This window comes from Ochotona curzoniae, unplaced genomic scaffold (assembly GCF_017591425.1).
Source record: "Ochotona curzoniae isolate NIBS_2020 unplaced genomic scaffold, NIBS_Ocur_1.0 contig_1813, whole genome shotgun sequence".
Lineage (NCBI taxonomy): Eukaryota > Metazoa > Chordata > Mammalia > Lagomorpha > Ochotonidae > Ochotona > Ochotona curzoniae.
This window is the reverse complement of record NW_024465204.1, coordinates 196,535-217,196: the sequence shown is the minus strand read 5'-3', so window position 1 is coordinate 217,196 and position 20,662 is coordinate 196,535. Positions and strand designations below refer to the sequence as shown.

The window sequence follows — 20,662 nt, the reverse complement described above, 5'->3', positions numbered from 1 at the left end:
CCTATCCCTTTTCCTGAATATCCCATACTTGCCATAATATGCCAGGATTGCAAGCTTCCTACTTGATTAAACTGATTGCTCAGCTTCAAGCCCATGGAGCTGTGCACTTCCTGTCCCCATAGAGTCACAGGAATGGGGCAGACGTAGGACAGAAATGATCCTTGATGTCCTTCTTTTCTTGCCATGAGAATACAAATGCACTTTGCCTAGGCTGATTGGCCACTCCAAGTCCTCGTAGGGTTTGTGAAATTTATTGGATGGGCCAGTCCTTGGGCCAATCACCCTGTTGGATAATGCTCACATCTGCTCCCGTGTCTAAAAGACCTTCAAATAGAACTCCTTTAATAGTTAAGGTGGCCATGGGGCAATTTTGCAAGGAAACTGACAAATTGACAAGGGCATCGCCAGAGGAGCCAAAGCCTTGGCTTCCGCGTGGAGCAGAGCAACTCCGCCATCTCCTGTGACAACTGGGTAAAACAAGAAGCTGGGCAATGTGCTCATTAGGGATAATTACAGTGACACCTCTGGGGGAGGATACCATTACTTTAACTACTCCGGTATAGTCAGAATCTATGACCCCTGGGTGTACTACCAGCCCCTTCAGGGTCTTGGAACTGCGACCAAACACAAGGTTCACAGTATCTGAAGGAAGTTGGCCAGAGAAGGTGGTGTCTAAAGCTTGTGGTCCCATTTCCGGAGTTAATACCAGGTGGGAGGTGGCACGGAGGTCCAATCCTGCGCTTCCTGGGGTAGCCCGAAGGATGTTGGGCTGTTGGATTGCACCCCGTACACTCTGCTGGGGCCCCGAGGTGCTGGGCCCCTCTGCCCGTTTTTTGGCTGAGCACCATAATCCAAAGGCTGTCCTGTAATATCCTGTCTAGACCTACATTCATTCGCCCAATGATTCCCTTTGCCGCACTTAGGGCAGAGACCTGGTTTAGGTGTTGATCGTGAATCTTGGCCCTGTCTACACTCCCTTTTGAAGTGGCCAGGCTTGCCGCACCAGAAGCACATCCTACCTCCCTATTCTTTGCCTTTAATCATCGCCCCAAACACTTTTGCTTGCTCTCTGGCTTGTACCACCCCTGCAGTAACTTGATCATGAACATCCCTGCAAATATTTATCCATGTATCTAGATCCTTATGTTTCCAGGGACGGATGGCCTCACGGCACCATTTGTTAGCATTCTCGTAAGCCAGCTGCTTAACCAGAGGCATAGCCTGCTCTACATTGGGGAAAAGCTTTCCTGCTACCTCCATGAGGTGACTCACAAAATCAGCGTAAGGCTTGTTAGACCCCTGAGTCACTTTAGAGATGGAAAAACGGAGGTCCCCTTTACTCTGTAGAGCTCGCCATGCAGTACGGCCTATTTGTTGAATCTGGCCATAAACTGGTTCAGGATACTCATGTTGATTATTGTTTCCCACCCGAGCTCCCTCTCCCAGGAGCATATCGACATTCCATTCTCTGTTTCCACCTTGTGCGTTACACAGCGCCTGGTCCATGGCCAGTTCATGGCATGCGGCCCGCCAGACCAGATATTGGCCAGGGGAGAGAGTGGCTCTGGCCAACTGTTTCCAATCATCTGGGGTCAGGGCATTAAAACTAATTTGTTCTAGCAGCGTGATCGTAAAGGGGGCATGTACACCATAAGAATCGACGGCTATTTTCAAATCTTTAATCACTTTGAAATCAAGGGGGAGGTAAAACCATGGCCATGCCCCCCCCAGTGTCCTGATCCTTGTGAACAGGGAACACCTGGCCGGGCTCCACAAGGTCCTGCCAGCCGAATCCGGCACCCTCTCTCTGGCAACACAGGCCAAGGAGGGGCGCTAGGGTTCACCGGTGGGTCACCAGAGGGAGGATGCCGAGGAAGCCTGCGGGAGCCCATGTGGGAGCCCAATGAGGCCCTGTTCATCTGGTTGATGAGCTGGTCTAGCTCCTCGCCTGACTTTTCATCAGATTCACTGTCACTTTCAGATTCTGAACTCCCCTGTTCACTCCTTCCCAAAGTAGAGGCTTCTTCCTGCATGTTTCGGAGAACCTCCTCTCCCTCCTGTATTATCTCTCAGTACTTTCCTGACTTATCTGCTAGGCAAGATCTAACGAACATCCAGAACCCTACGATCCCTGGTGGTAGGGGCATATGCGGAGCCGCTCGGGCTAAGTCTCGACCTAAACGTTCCCACTGCGGCAGCGTTAGGAGTCCCTCCTCTAGAAACCACGGAGCATGCCGCTGTGCTATCTGCAAAAATGAAAGTACTGTCTGTGCCTTTACTGGCGTTCTATTCTTCTTCAGTAGGATCTGCAGTAAACACTGCATGTGTACTGAAGAATTTGAACTCCCCATAGTGTTACCACTTCTGGTGAGCTTACTCTTGTTGCCATCCAGCGTACCTAGCATATGCTTCCCTCTCAAGGCAGCTCCCTGAGTCTGCTCATCTCCTTTTCAATCTCCCCGCTTCCAAGCTCCCTGAGTCCTTGCTCAGCTCTGTTTCGCATTCCCCGCTTCTGTGACTCCCTGGGCTCTTATTCCCAGCTACGGCTTACCTGTAGTTCCGATCCCAGTAACAGCACCAGATGTCAGGGTCCCTTGGCCAGCAAGTCAAACCGGACACTTGTTGTCTTTGCAGAATCTTTATTGTGGAGAAGACACAACAAAACCAGCACAGCAGGCCCATGCAGCCGACGCAGCAGCTACGCCATCACAAGGCGCGCTCTCTCCCTCCGAGGCATGCTCTCTACCCCTCCCCGGTTCTCTGGCTTCCTTATATATTGGATAACCAGGCAAATCGACATAGAGGTCACCTGTGCCTGCAGCGGGCAGGCCAATCATCACACATCATGCGCTGTCCACGCGCCATCCAAGCATCCCTGGGCCAATCACAGCAGACTTGCTGTGGCTTGTTTTTTCTAGCACAGGAGGAAGCAGCAGTCCGTTGCCATCCGTCTAGGGTATGGGATGCAGGCTCCCTACATCTTGTCATTTTGGGATTTTAGCCTCTAACTTGCTTGTCCTCGGCCGCTGCCCTAGAGGTATCCTGGAGGTGGTATGATCCAGCTAATGCTGAAAGGTATGTTGTTAGAAGTTTAATTCTTCTTGCTGTATTGGGGACAGCAGGTGATGGTGGGGTGGGTGTTGGGTTGTTTCATAAGCCTCTGAGATTATATCTCTGCAACCCAGTTCTGCTGCACCTAGTTGCTTAGGTTGTTTCTTACATATACCAACAGGGATAGAGTGTGGACGAGAGACTTTGTCGATTTGGGCTTCTTGTCTTTGCTCTGGGTGGATATAGAGCTTGAGGTTCCACACCCTACTACACTCTCACAAATATGCTCCACTGCTCGGAAACACGCTGCTGTGGCTCGCTTGCCTGCATCTACACCCTGGTCAGCAGACTCTGTTGAGCTGCTTCAGAAAGCTCTGTGGCCCAGGCCCTAATGCGAGGCTACTCTTCCTGTTGCACTTTCTCAAAGGCACTGCCCCACTGTGAGATACATTGTCATCTTTCTGTTAGCCCACACCTCTGTCCTGATCAGTTGACTCTGTTGTATAGTGCCCCACCTGTGGGAAAGGAGCTGAGCACATCAGGGGGTTGTGCCTGAGCTTCCAGCTACCTGATGCTCAAAATCCACAGCCCCTAGCTGGGTTAGGAAAGCTCTGTGTGCCCTGGCCTTGTGAGGCTCCCTGTTACACTCTCTCAAAGGCACTGACACACTGTCATGTCCCTCCAAGCCAGCTATCCTGTGCATTGGTCCTCATTGTCTGACTGTGTGGAGCAGTGCCGCCCCACCTCTGGAGTTGGAGCTGAGCAGAGCAGGGTGTTCCGCTGGAGCTTCCATCTGCCTGCTGCTCACATTCCATAGCCCCTAGCTGGGTTAGGAAATCTCAGTGGCCTGGACCTAGTGAGGCTCCGCTCCTTGTTGTACACTCTCAAAGATGCGCCCCAGTTGTAAGGTACTCATCTGTGTCTGTACTTAACCTACACCTCTTTCTGGGTTGGCAGATTCTGTGGTGTGGTGCCCCACCTCTCAGGCCTCACCTGCTCAGGCTGAGCACAGCAGAAATTTCTGTCACTAAACCAAAGTTTGGAATTGAGATTCTGAGACCCAGCCCAAGAGCAAGGCTCCAGCCCCCTCTGCACTTTCTCAATAGTGCCGATCTGTTGAAATGTGTGCTGCTGGAACCCCCTTCCCTGCTTGTCCTCAACCTCTGCAGAGGTTGATGGACCCCCTTCCCTGCTTGTCCGCAACCTCTGCAGAGGTTGATGGACCCTATGTTCAAACATGTAGCCACCTTTAAAGGTTTACAAGACTCCAGTGGTTTGAGGCTCCAGCTCATGTGGGGACTTGTTTTTGTAGCTGCCTTTGTCTTCCCTGGATCGGCTGAGACTACATGGGCATTCCCCCTGCCTGGGACCACAGCTCACTAAGTTTTGCACGACGTGCTGCCTTTCCTTTTGTTCTCTTTCTGGCTGTCCCTCCAAGCTCTGTTGATATTCTTACTTCAGTGAAGTCCAGTGACTGTCTCACTTCTCTCCCTGCAATTCTGTGTCCTGGTTTGTTCCTGTGCTGGATGTGTTCTGCTCTCTCCATGCTCCACCTTTTATCAGCTCTTAGATGTCAGCCACCTTTTTCCCGTTCCCATCATTCAGTTTAGAGGCACATCGACAGAGGATGACCATAGCCCTGTGATACAACGGACAGTCTTTGAACCACTATGGAGACCACATTCGTCTAGGTAGAACAAGGACCCAGAGTAATGCTTTGACACATCCTTGGGGCTGTCCCTTGTATGAAGTTGTCACCCTGTTCAGCGATGTCCAACATTCCAGACACTGTCCTGCATCTCGATTCCTAGAGTAGTAGCAAGCTGTCACTAAAAGGGCGTGTTGGTGGTGCAAGTGTGTGGGGGTGGGCTTTTGTAGCAGTCTGATTCCCATGTATTATAACCCAGCTGCCACAGGGGGTGTGGAGCTCCAGATGACAAGAAGCTCGCCGGCATGGTGGTGGATAAGTTGGACCAAATGGCAGGTGACAGCACAGCAACTTTGGTGGAGCTTGAGCTCAGCGCTCACTCTTGCTTCACTCACCTACGTCTATTTAGCAGTGCCTATACAGGGAGCATCCGGATTGGCTGCCCCTCCGTGACCACAAAGTGTTCTGTGCTTGTACCAGCTGTCCAATCAGCACATGCCTGGTCATAAGTGGCCCCAAAAAATATGGCCTCAGCATTCTAGAAAAACCAGGGCAACAGAAAGGCCCCTTTTGTCATGGCATAGGAAGCAGGCAGGTGACTCAAGCTCTGCTTTCTGTCATCTTTCCTTCAGTGCCCCTCCATACTACCGCTACTGACCCTCCCACCCTGACACATATCCCCACAGGACCTACCAGGGAGGAAATCCAGCCTCCGTGTAAGCAAGCTGTCCATGAGTGTATGGGGCTTGTTTGTCTTCTGAGTGGGAGTTTGCCAATATGCTGAAAACAGAGTGAAGCCCAGTAGTTTTGCAACACTCTTACTAGGAAAGCATTTATCCTGGTTTGTACTTTCATTGTCATTCACTTTAGAGTCATGTAGACAGAGGATGGCCATAGCCCTGTGATACAAGGGAGAGTCCTTGATCCTCTATGGAGACCACAATCATCTAGGTAGAACAGGGAGAGACTCACAAGAATGGTTTCACACTGCTGCAATCTGTGCTGTGTGCGTGTAGGCATGAAATTTTAGAGAAACAGCTGAACTTGAGAGTAAATGCTATTGACAATGTTTTGTTGATTAGGCCATTATATGCACACAGGAGTACAATTAAACCCATGATATTTCTGGAAACCTTTTTATGTACGTACTGATTGCCCTGATCTTGGAACCAGACAGATAGCATGCCTTCTGCTAAATGGCTTAATAAGAAATTTACAAAGTAATGGATGTAATAGAAGTGATTGCTGAAACTGCTATAGCAATAAATATATTCATTGTTATCGCAAAGGCTAGCCTCTCTTTGCAATGTTTTGGAGCATAGAAAATGTAATTGTTTTAGCTGCTTTTATAATTTTTAGCTAGAGGAATTAAGGATGCTTTTATTAATGAAAAATGCTTTATTGTTTATGGGGTTGTAGGAGTCTATATTTGTGAGGGGATTTAACATTTGAAGTTTCTGTTTTAGATTTTAGGTTTTTCCCTTGTAAACTTTTTTAACAATAAATAATGGGTAAATTATAGAAATAGAAATGTGGTAGAAATGTACTACTAATTAGCAGCTAATCTCATGTGCCTTGGCCTTGAAGTCCTGCCTGTTACTCCATGGCTACAGTTGAAGAGTAAATAATGGTTTGCTTTGAAGAATGTGGATACAGTATTTTGCAGAATTTTCTTTAGGGACACCTGCTTAGCCTTGAAGTGCAGAAGGAATAACCAAATGTCTGTACCTGCCCCCTTAGACTTGAAGTAAAAATAGAATAATCAGTTACTTGTGCAGAAGCTATGAGCACAGCTTTTCTTTGAGCTGTTGTGAGAATGCACCAAATGGCTGTGTCTGTGTCTTTCTTTATCACAATCTCCACACACCCTTCCTGAGCTCTGAACTTGCCTGAGCTGGACTCCAGCGTAACACAACATTGGGGCTGTCTCTGGTATGAAGTGAGCACCCTGCTCAGCCAGGGCCAACAATGGGGGACAGATACATGGCATAAGCTGCCATGCATCTTGGAGTCATGTGGTAGCAAGAAGCGTGTAGAAGGAGGTGTGGGGGAGCACAGGGGTGTGTGGATGTTGTAGCAGTTTGAAGCAAACAGCATTGTAAGCCAGCAGCCACAAATTACAGGAACGCCACATCCATGAAGGTGGATGAGTTGGACCAACAGCACAGCAAATTTGGTGGACTGTGACCTCAGTCACAGATGAAGCATCTGCAGACCCCAAAGGATGAAAATCAATAAGATAAGGCTCAGGCCTACTATACCAGCCCATTGGCATGCAACGGAAAAAGACCCTTTAGTATCCAATTTGTCCATTGCTCTATCATGGCAAACTATACTTTGTGCTATTTATGGCTAATATATGGGATCTTTGTTCCTAACTCAAATTATAAGAACCTGAAGGTCACTTTCTTTCACCTGAATGGGCATGGGAATAAGCTGTGGAATGCTCACCAGCACCTCAGTGCTTGAGCCATTTCAACTCTGGCTAAGGGCTCACTTAACTGCAGAGCAGTTCAAAAAGGTAACATTAGCACTCGTAAAAGCAATAAACATAAATGGAGCGTGTACACATGCATAAATAGCTTTAGATGTGGATAAGTGCAGATCATCTTTGCTATGAAGGGCCCTCCAAACGTTGCACCCTATGGTGTCTATCTGGGCATAAACAGGCTTGGGACAATCTATTTGGTTTTCCTGTCCCACTTGAACACCTTCCCCAAGGAGTAAGTCTACATCCCATACAGGTTTCACTGCTTGGTCATTACGATGAGTGGTGTCTAGTGCTAAATCTCAGCAGGCTGAGCGCCAGACCAAATACTGTCCAGGGGACAGGGTGGCTTTAGCTAATTTTTTCCAATCATCAGGGGTCAATGCCAAGCCTGCTATCTGTTCCAGCACCGTGAGGGTGAAGAGGGAATGAATACTACAGGAATCAACTGCGGTCTTTAAATCTTTAATTAACTTGAAATCAAGTGAGACCCAGAAGCGAACTGGGGGATTTTGTGTTCTATCCTCTGTAACTGGAAACACTTGGCCTGCCTCTGCAAAATTGTGACATGAACTTGCACCCTGAGGTGAGGGAAGGGCACAGTTTCTCTCCTGGCACTGCAAGGGCAACAGAGTTTGCGTGAGTCGGGGGGGTCTCCTGCAGGGGGAGCTGGCTACCAGATAAGCCTTTCTGATTACATTTTGGCTGTCTATAATTTCTGCACGAGTTCATCAATATCCTCGCTAGAGGTCCCCACCAGACTGTCTGAGTCTGGGTATTCTTCAGTGCTATCTCCTCCTTTTAAGGAAGCTTCTTCCTGCACTGAAGACATTAAATTGCCCATATTTCTAACACATTTGCTCTTCGCTAACCCGTGAACTTGACTCCTCACTAGATCACAAACTTGACTGTTCACTAAACCATGAACTTGACTGGTTGCTAAACCATGAACTCGAGGTTAACTTGAGCCACCTATTGTGGCTTCCTGAGCAAAAGGCTCAGTTGTAAACTAATTCCCACTGTAATAGACTCTCTGATCAATCTGTTCAGCTGCTTATCTTCTTGGTGCTCACCAGCTGACATGTATCTGAATTACAGCACCAATTATTGGGCTCTCCCTTCTTATGGAAGAAATCACTCAACACTGGAAAGCGTCTCAGAGGTGTTTTAGTCAGACCTTCTGTGAAACCATTATGTCCATTAATTCCGTTTGGCAGAAGCCGAATCCTCACACCCCCAAAGCCCTGGCATATATATATCAATCCTATCCAATCATCTTAAAGATCACTAAGGCACGCCAATCAAGGCAAAGGGCCAAACACAGGACAGGATATTGTGAGTGCCCCAAATACTTTAAACAACCTAGGGGAGTAGGCTTACAAAGTTATGGGTGTTAAACTGATAAAATAGCCAACCACCACACACACACAACAACATCACCTGCCATGCACTTTTTTGGCAGCTGCTTACTACTCCAGAAATCCAAGATGCAATACAGCTTATGACATAGACATGTTCCCCATAGTTAGAACTCGCTGTGCAGAGCGTCCACTTCATAAAAGGGACCACTTTAACTGTGTGTCAAACCATTCTCTTGGGTCCCTGTTCTACCTAGATGAATGTGGTCTGCAGAGTGGCTCAAGGACTGTCCATTGTGCAGAGGGTTACGGCCATCCTCTGCCTATGTGACTCTAAAGAGAATGACAATGAAACCACAACCAGGGGAAACAATTTTTAAGTAACAATGTTGCAAAAGCTTGAGGCTTCACACCATTTTCAGTATATTGTCACATCCCCACTTGGTAGACACCCAAGCCCCATACAATGCTAGGCAGGTGGTTCCCATGGTTTCTGTAGATCCACTGTGGTAGTCTGTGTGTATGTGTGTCTGTGTGGGGGAGGGGGAGGTTTGGCAGGGGTTAGGACAGAGAGGCATTGTGCTGAAGACCACAGAAAGCAGAGCTTGAGACACTGGCCCGATTTCTGCACCAGGCCAAAAGTGGCCATTATATCACAATGGTTTTCTACACTGCTGAATCCACAACATGCCGGTCCACTTATGACAAGGCAGCTGCTGATTGGCAGTTGGTTACAGCCACAGAGCCCTGTTTCATCATGGAGAGGCAAACAAATATGATGCTGCCTGTACCTGGACAGCCGAATGGACTTACATAAGTGAATCAAGAGAGAGAGCTGAGGTCATGGTCCACCAACTTGCAGCTACAATGGCTCTCTCCACACACACGAACACCCACATCAACTGCCATGCCCTTCTTTGGCAGCTGCTTTCAAATTCAGGAATTGAGATGCACTAAAGCTTCAGACATGGACCTGTGCCCCATAGTTGGAACTCGCTGATCACGGCACACACTTCATGTAAGAAACCACCACAATGCGTTGTCAAACCAATCACGTGGGTCTCTCCCTGTTCTACTTAGACAAATGTGGTCTTCACAGAGGATCAAGGACTCTCTCTTGTGGCACAGGGCTATGGCCATTCTCTATCTATGGAACTCTAAGCAAGAATGACAATAAACCACAACCTGGGTGCAATGATTACCTAGTAACAGTGTTGCAAATCCCAGGACTACATGACATTGCCAGCATATTGGCACACTCTCAATCAGTAGACACCCAAGCCACATACACTCACAGACAGCTAGCTTTCACAGTGGCTGGACTTGCTCCCTGGTAGGTACTGTTGAGATGTGTGTGTTTTGGGAGGTGAAGGCTTGGCAAAAACGGGGTCGGAGTTGTGTTGTGTGGAAGACCACAGAAAGCAGAGCTTGAGACACCTGCCTACTTTTCACATTAGCCTAAAAGGGGCCTGTCTGTAGCCATGGCTTTTCCAGATTGCTAAGGCTGTAGCATTCCAGGCCACCTATGCCCAGGTAGCTGCTAATTGGATGGCTGATATGAACACAGAGCCCTGCTGGGTCATGGATAGGGAGCCAAATGTGATGCTGCCTATACCTGGACAGCCACATGGGCATGGGTGAGTGAAGCAAGAGTGAGGGTTGAGGTCACGGTCCACCAAACGTGATATAATGTCACCTGCCTCTTGGTCCAACTCATCCAACCCCATGCCTGGGAGCTTCCTGTCATCTGGAACTCACACCACCTGTGGCAGCTGGCTTAAATCATATGCCTATCACACTGTTACAGTAATCCACCACAAACACACACAGACCATGTGCCAACTGTCACGCACTTTTTGGCAACTGCTTGCTACCCCAGAAACCAAGATGCCCCACAGCTTCTGACAGGGATCTGTCCCCCATAGTTGGACCTCACTAAGCAGGGCGCACACTTTAAACAAGTGCTGGAAAAGAGCTGAATGGTGATTTGATTTAAACAAGGGATCTTCCCAATGCAGTTTCAAACCATTCCTCTGGGCCCTCCCCTGTTCTATCTATATGAATATGGTCTTTGTAGTACCTCAAGGACTGTCAGTTGTGGCACAGGACTATGGCCATCCTCTGCCTACATGACTCTAAAGAGAATGACAATGAAACCACAACATGTGTGAAACATTTTCATAGTAACAGTGTTGCAAAAGCCCTGGTCTTCACTCTGTTTTCAGTGTATTAGCACACTTCCACTCAGTAGACCTCATACCCCATACACTCATGAGCAGCTGGAGTCAACAGTTCTGGCATCCTACCTCGTAGAGCCTGTGGAGATATGTGTGTGTGTGTGGGAAATGGATGCTGGAAAGGGGCTGAATGGCAATTTGAAGGAGACCACAGGAAGCAGAACTTAAGCCGCCTGGAGGCTTTCAGCACCAAGCCAAAATATTGCCTTTCTGTTACCATGATTTTTCCAGAATAAAGAAGCCATAGCATTCTGGGAGGCTTATGATCAGGTGGCTGCTGATTGGATGGCTGTTCCGACCACAGAGCCCTGTGAGGTCACAGAGGGGCCAACAATTTTGATGTTCTCTATATTGGTACAGCTACATGAGACTACGTGAAGGCTGAGGTCATTGTCCACCAAAGTTGCTGTGCTTTCTCCTGCCTGTTGGTCCAACTCCTCTACCCCCATGCCTGAGAGCTTCGTGTCATCTGGAGCTCCATACCATATGTGACAGCTGGCTTACAATACTATATTTGCCAAATTGCTGCAATGGCCCACCACACAGACATGCACATACAACACCCTGCCATGCACTTCTTTTGCAGTTGCTCGCTACAACAAGAATCCAAGATGCACTACAGCTTCTGACATAGATCTGTCCCCTATAGTTGGACCTCACTGAGCAGGGCACCAACTTCATAAAATGGATTGCCTGAACACTGTTTCATAGAATTTTTTGGATCCCTGTTCTATATAGCTGAATGAGGTCATCAGAGTGGCTCATGTACTGTTCATTGTGGCAGAGGGCTATGGCCATCCTCTTCATATGTTACTCTAAAGAGAATGACAATGAAACCACAACACAGGTGAAATGTTTTTTTCAATAAATTGTTGCAAAAGTCCTGGGCTTCACATCATTTTCAGCATGTTGGCATTGTCCCACTAGTTAGATACCCAAGAACCATAGAATCACGGAGAGCTGGAGTCCGTTGAGGTAAGAGATCCTCACTGTAGTGCCCGTGGAATGTGTGTGTGTGTTGGTGAGAGAGAGGGGGAAGGAATGGCCAGGGCCAGGGCTATGGATGAGAGTAGTTTGTGGAAAGACCGCAGAAAGCAGATCTTGAGCCTCCTGCCAGATTTCTTCACCAGGCCAAAAGTGGCCTGTCCGTCACCATGGCTTTTCCAGAATGCTGAGGCCATAGCATTCCCGGCTGCTTATGATCAGGTGGTGCTGAGTGGATGGCTGGGAAAGCCATAGATCCCTGTAGGTCATAGAGAGGCAGCCAATCGGGATGCTTCCAGGACTGGAATTCCACATGGGCTTAGGCGAGTGAAGCAAGAGTGAAGGCTGAGGTCATAGTTGACAAAAGTTGCTGTGCTGTCACCTGCCAGATGGTCCAATTCATCCTCCCCCCCACCCATGCCTGTGAGCTCCCTGTCATCTGGAGCTCCACACCAATTGGGGCAGTTGGTTATAATCCAATGGCTGTCACACTGCTACAATGCTCCACCCTACACACACACTAGTACCCCCATCAGGCATTTTTTGGCAACTACTTGCTACCTCAGGAATCCAAGATGGAAGACAGCTTTTACATGGATGTGTACCCCATAGTTGGACCTCATTGGGCATGGCATCCACTTCACACAAGGAACCGCTTCTAAACAGGGTCAAACTATTATTGTGGGTCCCTGTGCTATCTAGACAAAAGTGGTCTCTATAGTGGCTCAAGAATTGTTTGTTGTGACACAAACGTATGCTCATCCTCTGCATATGTGACTCTAAACAGAATCCCAAAGAAATCACAACCCAGAAGAGACGTATTCCTAGTATCAGTGTTGCAAAGTACTGGATTTGTCATTTTCAGCATATTAGCACACTTCCACTCAGTAGTGCCTTAAGCTCCATATACACATGGGCTCCTGGATTCCAAGGAGGCTGAACATACTCCCTCATAGGGCCTGTGGCAATGCTTGTGAGTCCGTGTGAGAAAGGGATGGTGAGCGGGGCAGGAGTGGCATTTTGTGGTAAGACCACAGAAAGCAGAATTTGAGCCACCTGCCCGCTTTTTGCATTAGCCCAAAAAGTGTCTGTTGCAGCCATGGCTTTTCCAGAATGCTGAGATTGTAGCATTCCAGGCATTTTATGAACAGGCAGCTCCTGTTTGGATGGCTGGTATGAACACAGAGTACTGTGAGGTCACGGAGGGGCAGCCAATCGGAATGCTACCTATATTTTTACAGCCGCATGGGCTTAGGTGAGTGAAGCAAGATTGAGAGCTGAGGTAGGGGCCACGAAACTTGTGCTGTCACCTGCCTGTTGTTCCAACTCCTCCACCCCCATGCCTGAGAGCTTCCTGTCATCTGGAGCTTCACACCACCTGTGGCAGTTGGCTTATAATCCTATAGATGCGAAACTAATATAATGGCACAGCCATCCCTCCCAATCACATATAAACCCGATTGGCAATTGCCTGCTACCCCATGAATCCCAGATTCACCACAGCTTCTATCCCTCCTTGTTGAACACGCTGTGCAGCGTGCCCACTTCAGCTTTTGACATGCATTTTTCGAAAAATACATGTTCAACCGCACTAATAAGGGTAAGATTTCATAATGCATTGGACAGCCCCAACGCTGTGTCAAACCTTTCCTATTGGTCTTTTTTCTACCTAGCTAAATCCGGACTTCAAAGTGGGTCAAGGATTGTTCATTGTTGCACAGAACTATAGCCATTTTCTGCCTACGTGACTCTAAAGAGCATGACAATGAAACCAGTTTCATAGTACCAATGTTGCACTCCTTTTCCTGCATATTAGCACACTCCAACTCATTAGATCCCAAAGCCCTATACACTAACGGGCAGCTGGATTTCACAGAGGCTGGACATCCTCCTGTTAGGGCTTATGGGGATGTGCGTTTGTTGGGGCGGATGGTAGTTGAGGGGAAGAAAACTGAAAGCAGAGCTTGAGCCACCTGCCCACTTTCTGCACCATGTCAAAAGTGGCCTGCCTGTCACCATGGCTTTTCCAGAATGATGAGGCCTTAGTATTCTCCTCTGCTTATGTCCATGCTGCTCTTGTTAGAACAGCTGGTACAGCCACAGAGCCCTGTGAGTTCATGTAGAAGCAGCCAATTTTAATGGTCCCTATATAGTTACAGTCGCATGGGCTTAGGTAAGTGAAGCAAGATTGAGGGCTGAGGTCACAGTCCAATAAATTTGCTGTGCTGTGACTTGCCTATTGGTTCAACTCATCTACCCCCATGCTGAGAGCATCCTGCCATCTGGAGCTACACACCACATGTGGCAGCTGGCTTACAATCCTATAGATGCAAAACTAATAGAATGGCACAGCCATCCCTCCCAAACACACATACACCGCATTGGCAACTGCTTGCTACAACATGATTCCCAGATTCACCAGAGCTTCTATCCCTCCTAGTTGAACTCGCTGCACAGTGTGCCTACTTCATATATGGGACAGTCCCAATGCTCTGTCAAACATTTTTTGTTGATCCCTCCCTGTGCTACCCAGAAGAATTTTCTCTCAGTAATGGCTAAAGGACTCTTCATTGTGGGCCAGGGCTATGGTCATCCTCTGTACATGAATCTAAGAGAATGACAATGAGACCACAACCTGGGAGAAACGCTTTCCTAGTAACAGTGTTTCAAAAGCTCTGGGCTTCCCGAAATTTTCACATTATTGGCACACTTCCACCCAGAAGACACCCAAGCCCCATACACTCATGGACAGCTGGCTCCCACATAGGCTGCACTCCTCCCTGATAGGACCTGTGGGGGTTGTGTGTATGATTTTAGGGCTAAGAAGCAGAGGGGTATTGGGATAATAGCACAGAAAGCAGAGCTTGAGCCACCTGCCTGGTTTCTGCACCGGGCCAAAAGACTCTCTCTGTTCCAAGGGGTTTTCTAGAATGTTGAGGCTGTAGCATTCGGGCTGACTATGACCAGGCTGCTGCTGAGTGGATGGCTGCTACAGACACAGAACCCTGTGAGGTCACAGAGCAGTAGCCAGTCCTGACCCTTCCTTTACCAGCACAGCATAATGGGCTTTGTTGATGCAAGAGTGAAAGCTGAGGTCATGGCCCACAAAAGTTGCTGTGTTGTCACCTTCCTGTTGGTACAATTCATCCACCCCATGCCTACCAGCCTCCAGTCGTCTGGAGCTCCACAACCCCTTGAGAGCTGGCATAAAATCCAATGGACATCCAACTCTTACAACAACTCTCCCCGTGGAAGGTTTGTGTGTGTCAGAGATTTGGAGGGATGTTGGTGGGAAGACCACAGAAAGCAGAGCTTGAGCCACCTTCCCCTTTCTGCACCAGGCCATAAGGGCTTGTCTCTCGTTCACCAGGACTTTTCTTTTCATTATTATTATTATTAATAACCTTGTATTATGTGATACAGTTTTATAGGTACTGGAATTCACCCCCCCCCCTTGCATAACTCTTCCCCTATAGTGGATTCCTCCACCTTGTTGCATAACCACAGTTCAAGTTATTTTGAGATTTCTTCATTGCAAGCATAGAGTCCAGCATCTTATTGTCCAGATAAGTTCAACAGCTTCTTGGGTATACCTTCTCTAGTCTGAAGGTAGAGTGAACAGAGTAAAATCCTGACCGATTAAAAGCCCCAACATAACATCAGCAACAATATACAATGTTATGGAATTAATTGACATAGGATTGAGTAAACAGTATTTTGAAAACAATGCCAGTTCTTAATCACAACCTGTGACCACTCCATTGACATTTGAACAATTGTGGTGCAAAACAGTTATAGGAGGGGTGTGTAGAGAAATCTTCAATACCTTGTTGAGGAGTACTTACTCTTTCTGTCCCACCTAGTAAGGTATGTGTGAGTCCAATATGACAAAGCTTTCCTTGTAATTCTCTATCTATTCTAATGTGTGTGTGTGTGTGTGTGTGTGTGTGTGTGTGTGTGTGTGTTTGTGGGAGGGGGCTCTGGAGTGACCCTGATGGTCATTGCAGAGAGGGTAGAGACCCAAAGTTGGAACTAATTTAGGACCAGAGAAAGCTCCCCTCCCTAGTCCTGAAGGAAGTTTACTGTTCTTCTGATTCTGAGGACTGTTCTGGGTTGCTGGCTATTGTTTCAATGACCTTGGATCCTACGAGGTAGAATTCAGGCTTTTTTCATTACATGTGGTAGATTCAAAGGGGCGGTTGCCCTCTGAGTTTTTGGGTGCTGAAGCATTTCAGATCCCCATGGTATCTTTGGCAGTTGAGATACAGTCGTTGTTGCCCATACTGATAGTCCTTTTTGGGGATCCATGGGTCTCCAGGTTTGGGATACAATCCTCCTGTCCCCGTACTCCACTCTGGGGTCCCAACCCCGATCTGTGCATTTGACCTCCTGTTAATAGGTTTTTAGGGTTGCTCTTGTTTCTTGTATATCTTTCTAGTTTAACTATTGTCTAATGTACTTTTGAATCTATTGCCAATAAATTACTTGATATATTCCTAATAGGTTACAATACATGTCTTCCTCACACATGTTAACGAGACGGAAGATTTCTGTACTCTGCTGCCCCATTTCTGATTAGCAAAAGGTTTTGAAAGTAAGTAGCTTTTAAAATTTTTGAAAACAAACCGGTTGAGACAGTATTAATTACAGGTTTAAAATAATTATAGGTTAAATTAAAGCAAACATGTGGTATCTAATCTTTTGGGGTTGGCTCTTTTCCTTTAGCATGATATTTTCCATTTGGCCCTGCATTTCTTTTTTTTTTCTTTTTCTTTTTTTCTTTTTTTTTTTAAGAGCTGAGTAGTATTCCATGGAATAGGTGAAGCATAGAATTCTTATCCAGTCTTCTGTTGATGGGCATTTCGGTTGCTTCCATGTTTTTGCAATTACTGATTGTGCTGCTATCAACATAGGGGTACATGTTGGTTTCTCGTATAACCGGTATTTTGGATATATTTTTAGGAGTGCTATTGCTGGGTCACATGGTATGCAGATTTTTCAGTTGTTTGTGTGTTCTCCATACTGATTTCCATAGAGGCTGTACCAACCTGCAGTCCCACCAACAATGGAGTAGCGTTCTCTTTTCTCCATATCCTTTCCAGCAAGTGTTGTTGGTGTTTGCCTGTATGTTGTCCAATTTTACAGGCCTCAGGTGGCACTGCATTGATGTCTTAATTTGATTTTTGTTATTGCCAGAGAGTTTTAGCCCTTTTTCTCATGTTTGTTTGCCATTTGTGTTTGATCCTTTGTGAAATGTCTGCCCATTTCTTGAGTGGCCTGTTTGTTTTGGTATTTTGGTTGTTTCGGAATTATTTGTGTTTTTTTTTTTTTTCTGGAGATTAGCTCTCTATCACCTATGCAGTGAGCAAAGATTATCTCCCATTACGTGAGTTGCTTTTTCACTTTGTAATTGTTTCCCTTGCTGTGCAGCAGCTTCTTAGCTTGATGAGGTCCCATTTGTTTATTTTAATCTTGATTGCTATTGCTTTTGGTGTCCATTTTAGGAAGTCAGGACCTACTCCTAGATCTTGAAGGGTATTTCCAAAATTTTCCAAAAGTTTGAAGGTCTTTGGATTTAGTTTTCGGTCTTGTATCCATTTATGTTTGATCTTAGTGCATGGTGATAGATGCGGGTCTATCTTTGTGTTTCTGCAGGCTATCAACCAGTTGTCCCAACAGCCTTTATTGAAGTGACCTTCCCCTTAGCCTGGATTGTTGTTTGTCTTTTTGTCAAAGTTTATTTTGCCATAATTGCATAGGTTTCCTTCTGTTGCTTCTATTCTGCTCCACTGGTCTTCCTCTCTGTCTTTGGGCCAGTACAAAGCTGTTTTGATAACAACTACACTGTAGTATATCCTGAGAACAGGAATTGTGATTCCCCCTGTTAAATTTCTATTCTTCAGAATCGTTCTAGCTATTTGTGGGTTTTTTGTGTTTCCAGATGAACGTTTGTATCATTGTTTCCAGTTTCATGAAGAATGTTTTCGGCAATTTGATTGGGATTGCATTGAATTTATATTGCTTTTGGTGCTATAAATATTTTAATGATATTGATTTTACCTATTCAAGAGCATGTCATGTTACTACATTTTTTGAGTTTTTGTTCAATTTCTTTTTAAAGTAATGTCTAGTTTTCTTCAAAAAGATCTCCTACAATTTTTGTTAGATTTATTTCTAGATACTTCACACTTTTCTTTGTTACTTTGAATGGTATTATGTTGGTTAGATCTCCTTCTATCTTGGGGGCTGTTTCCATACACTATGGCTGTTGATTTTTGTTTATTTTGTACACTGCCACTCAACCAAACTCTCGTATCAGTTCTAACAGTCTCTGTATTGAGTCTCTTGGCTTTTCAACGTAAAGGATCATGTCATCCACGTATAGTGGAAGCTTGATTGTTCATTTCCCATTTGAATTCCTTTGATTTGTTTGTCTTGTCTTATGGCCTCAGCGAATACCTCCAGGACTATGTTGAATAGCAGTAGAGATAGCAGACATCCTTGTCTTGTTCCAGATCTCAGTGGGAAGGGTTCCAGTTTTGCTCCATTCAGGCTGAGGCTGGCATTGGGGTTTTCATATATTGCTTTGATTGTGTTCTGAATTGTTCCTTCTATGCCTACCCTTGCTAGGGTTTCCATCATGAAGTGGTGCTTGACTTTGTCGAAAGCCTTTTCTGCATCTATTGATACTATTATATGATTTTTGTTCTTCAGTTTTTGGATGTGGTGTATTACGTTTTTGAATTTATGAATGTTGCGCCATCTCTGCATGTCAGGAATGAATCCTACTTGATCCGGATGAATGATCAGTTTGATTTCTTTTTTTTTTTAATTCTATTGGCTAGTATTTTATTGAGAAACTTAACATCAATGTTCATCAGGGAGTTTGGTCTGTAGTTGTCCTTCTCTGTTAGTTTTCTTACGGGTTTTGGGATTAAGGTGATATTGGCTTCATAGAATGAATTTGGAAGTGTTGCTTCCTTTCCTATTGCTTTGAATAGTGTGTAGAGGATTGGGGTTAGTTCTGTTCACAATGTTTTGTATAATTCTGTAGTGATACCATCTGGTATCACAGACTTTTCTCTGTTTGGAGATATCTAATTATTGATTCAATCTCTGCCTGAGTTATGAGTTTGTTTAGGTCTTTTCTTGCCTCTGGGGTAAGATTTGGTTAGTGGTGGAAGTCTAAGAAATTTTTCATTTCTTGATGGTCTTCTGACTTGTTGGAGTATAGTTCATTGTAGTAATTTCTAATTATTTTTTTAATGGTTGCAGTGGCTGCTTTTTGCTGCCTTTTTCATCCTTAATGCCTTTAATTATACCTTTCTCTTGTTTTTTCTTTATCACTGGATTGTCTCTTTTGTTTATCTTCTCAAAAAAACAGCATTTTGATTCGTTGATTTTTAGTATAGTTTTTTTTTTTTCTAAATTTCTATTTGGTTTATCTCCTCCTTTGCTGAGTATTGCATTTGGGGCTCTTCTGCTGCTGTTTTTTTAATTCCTGGAGGTGTGTGCTTAATTCCTGTATTTTGCGCCTTTCTCGGTGCTTGACATGAGCTCCAATTATGAAGAACTTATCCCATAGCACTGCCTTGGCAGTGTCCCACAAGTTTTGGAATGTACCAGAGTTTTCATTCATTTCCATAATTTTGTTTATACCATCTTTAATTTCTTCTCTGACCCATTGTTCGTTTTTATAGAATATTCTTCAACCTCAAAGAATTTCTGTATTCCCCGGGGGGTTTTTGAACTGCTGATTTTTTGTTTCATTCCGTGGTGGTCTTAGAGGGTACATGGTATTTTTCGAATTTTTTTATGTTAGTGAGGCTTGCTTTGTGCCCTATCATGTGGTCAATTCTGCAGAAGGTGCCATGCACTGCTGAAAAAATATATAATCTATGGCCGTAGGATTAAAAGTTTTATAAATGTCTACCAAGTACAGTTTTTCTATTGTTCGTGTGGGCTCTATTGTTTGTCGAGTTTTTGCTAATTTGATCTGTCTATTGGTGTTAATGGGGTGTTGAAATCACCCCAATTATTGTGTGCATATCTATATCTCCCCTTAAGTCTGTAAGTAATTGCTTCATATAGGTAGGTGTGCTGGAATTTGGTGCATATATGTTCACGATGGTAATTACTTCCTGATGGATCATTCCTTTCACCAATATAAAATGACCTTCCCTGTCCCTTTTGATGTTTTGCACATTGAAGTTTATATCATCTGAAATTAGGACAGCTACACCAGCTTTTTTGCTTTTTTTCTCTTATCTATTGGCATGAAATATCTTTTTCCAACCCTTTACTGTCAGTTATTTAGCGTCTTTTCTGGTTAGATGTGTCTCTTGTAGGCAACAGATAATTAGTTCCTGTTTGATGAAAGAGTCCGTTAATGTTTACCTTTGGAGCGGTGAGTATGCACGCTGTATGTATTAAGAGTTAATATTGAGAGATTGCAATTTTGCCCTGCAATGCATATGTGTTTTCGAGGGTGTTAGTATCTGTGGACTTTATCCTTTTTGTTTGGACTCTGTTGGGGAGACCTTCCTGTTTGCCATCTTTGCTTATGGTTTGTCTCCTTTTTTTCTGGATTTATAGTACTTCTAAAGAGATTTTGTAGAGCTGGTTTTGTGCTGGCATATTCTGCTAGTTTCTCTTTGCTTTGGAAGTATCTGATTTCATTCTCAAATACAAATGAGATCTTGCTGGGTACATTATTCTTGGCTGACAGTCGTTCTGATTCGGGAGTTGGAAGATTTTTGTCCACACTTTCTTGCGTGTAGGGTCTCTTCAAACAAGTCCGTAGTATTTCTGTTTGGATTTCCCGTGTATTTGATCTTTTCTCTGCTTCTTACTTGTCTCAGGATTCTTTCCTTTTCTTTGTTGGAGTGGAACCTGA

At 45.4% G+C, this 20,662-nt stretch overlaps 1 long non-coding RNA gene across 1 annotated transcript; it reads left to right on the top strand.

Moving 5' to 3' along the window:
* Window positions 1-6,525: 6,525 nt before the first annotated feature.
* LOC121148803 lies at window positions 6,526-17,607 on the top strand. Its single transcript, XR_005882595.1, has 3 exons — window positions 6,526-6,536; window positions 9,894-9,899; window positions 17,526-17,607. It is a non-coding gene; the product is annotated as an uncharacterized LOC121148803 (long non-coding RNA).
* Window positions 17,608-20,662: the final 3,055 nt, after the last annotated feature.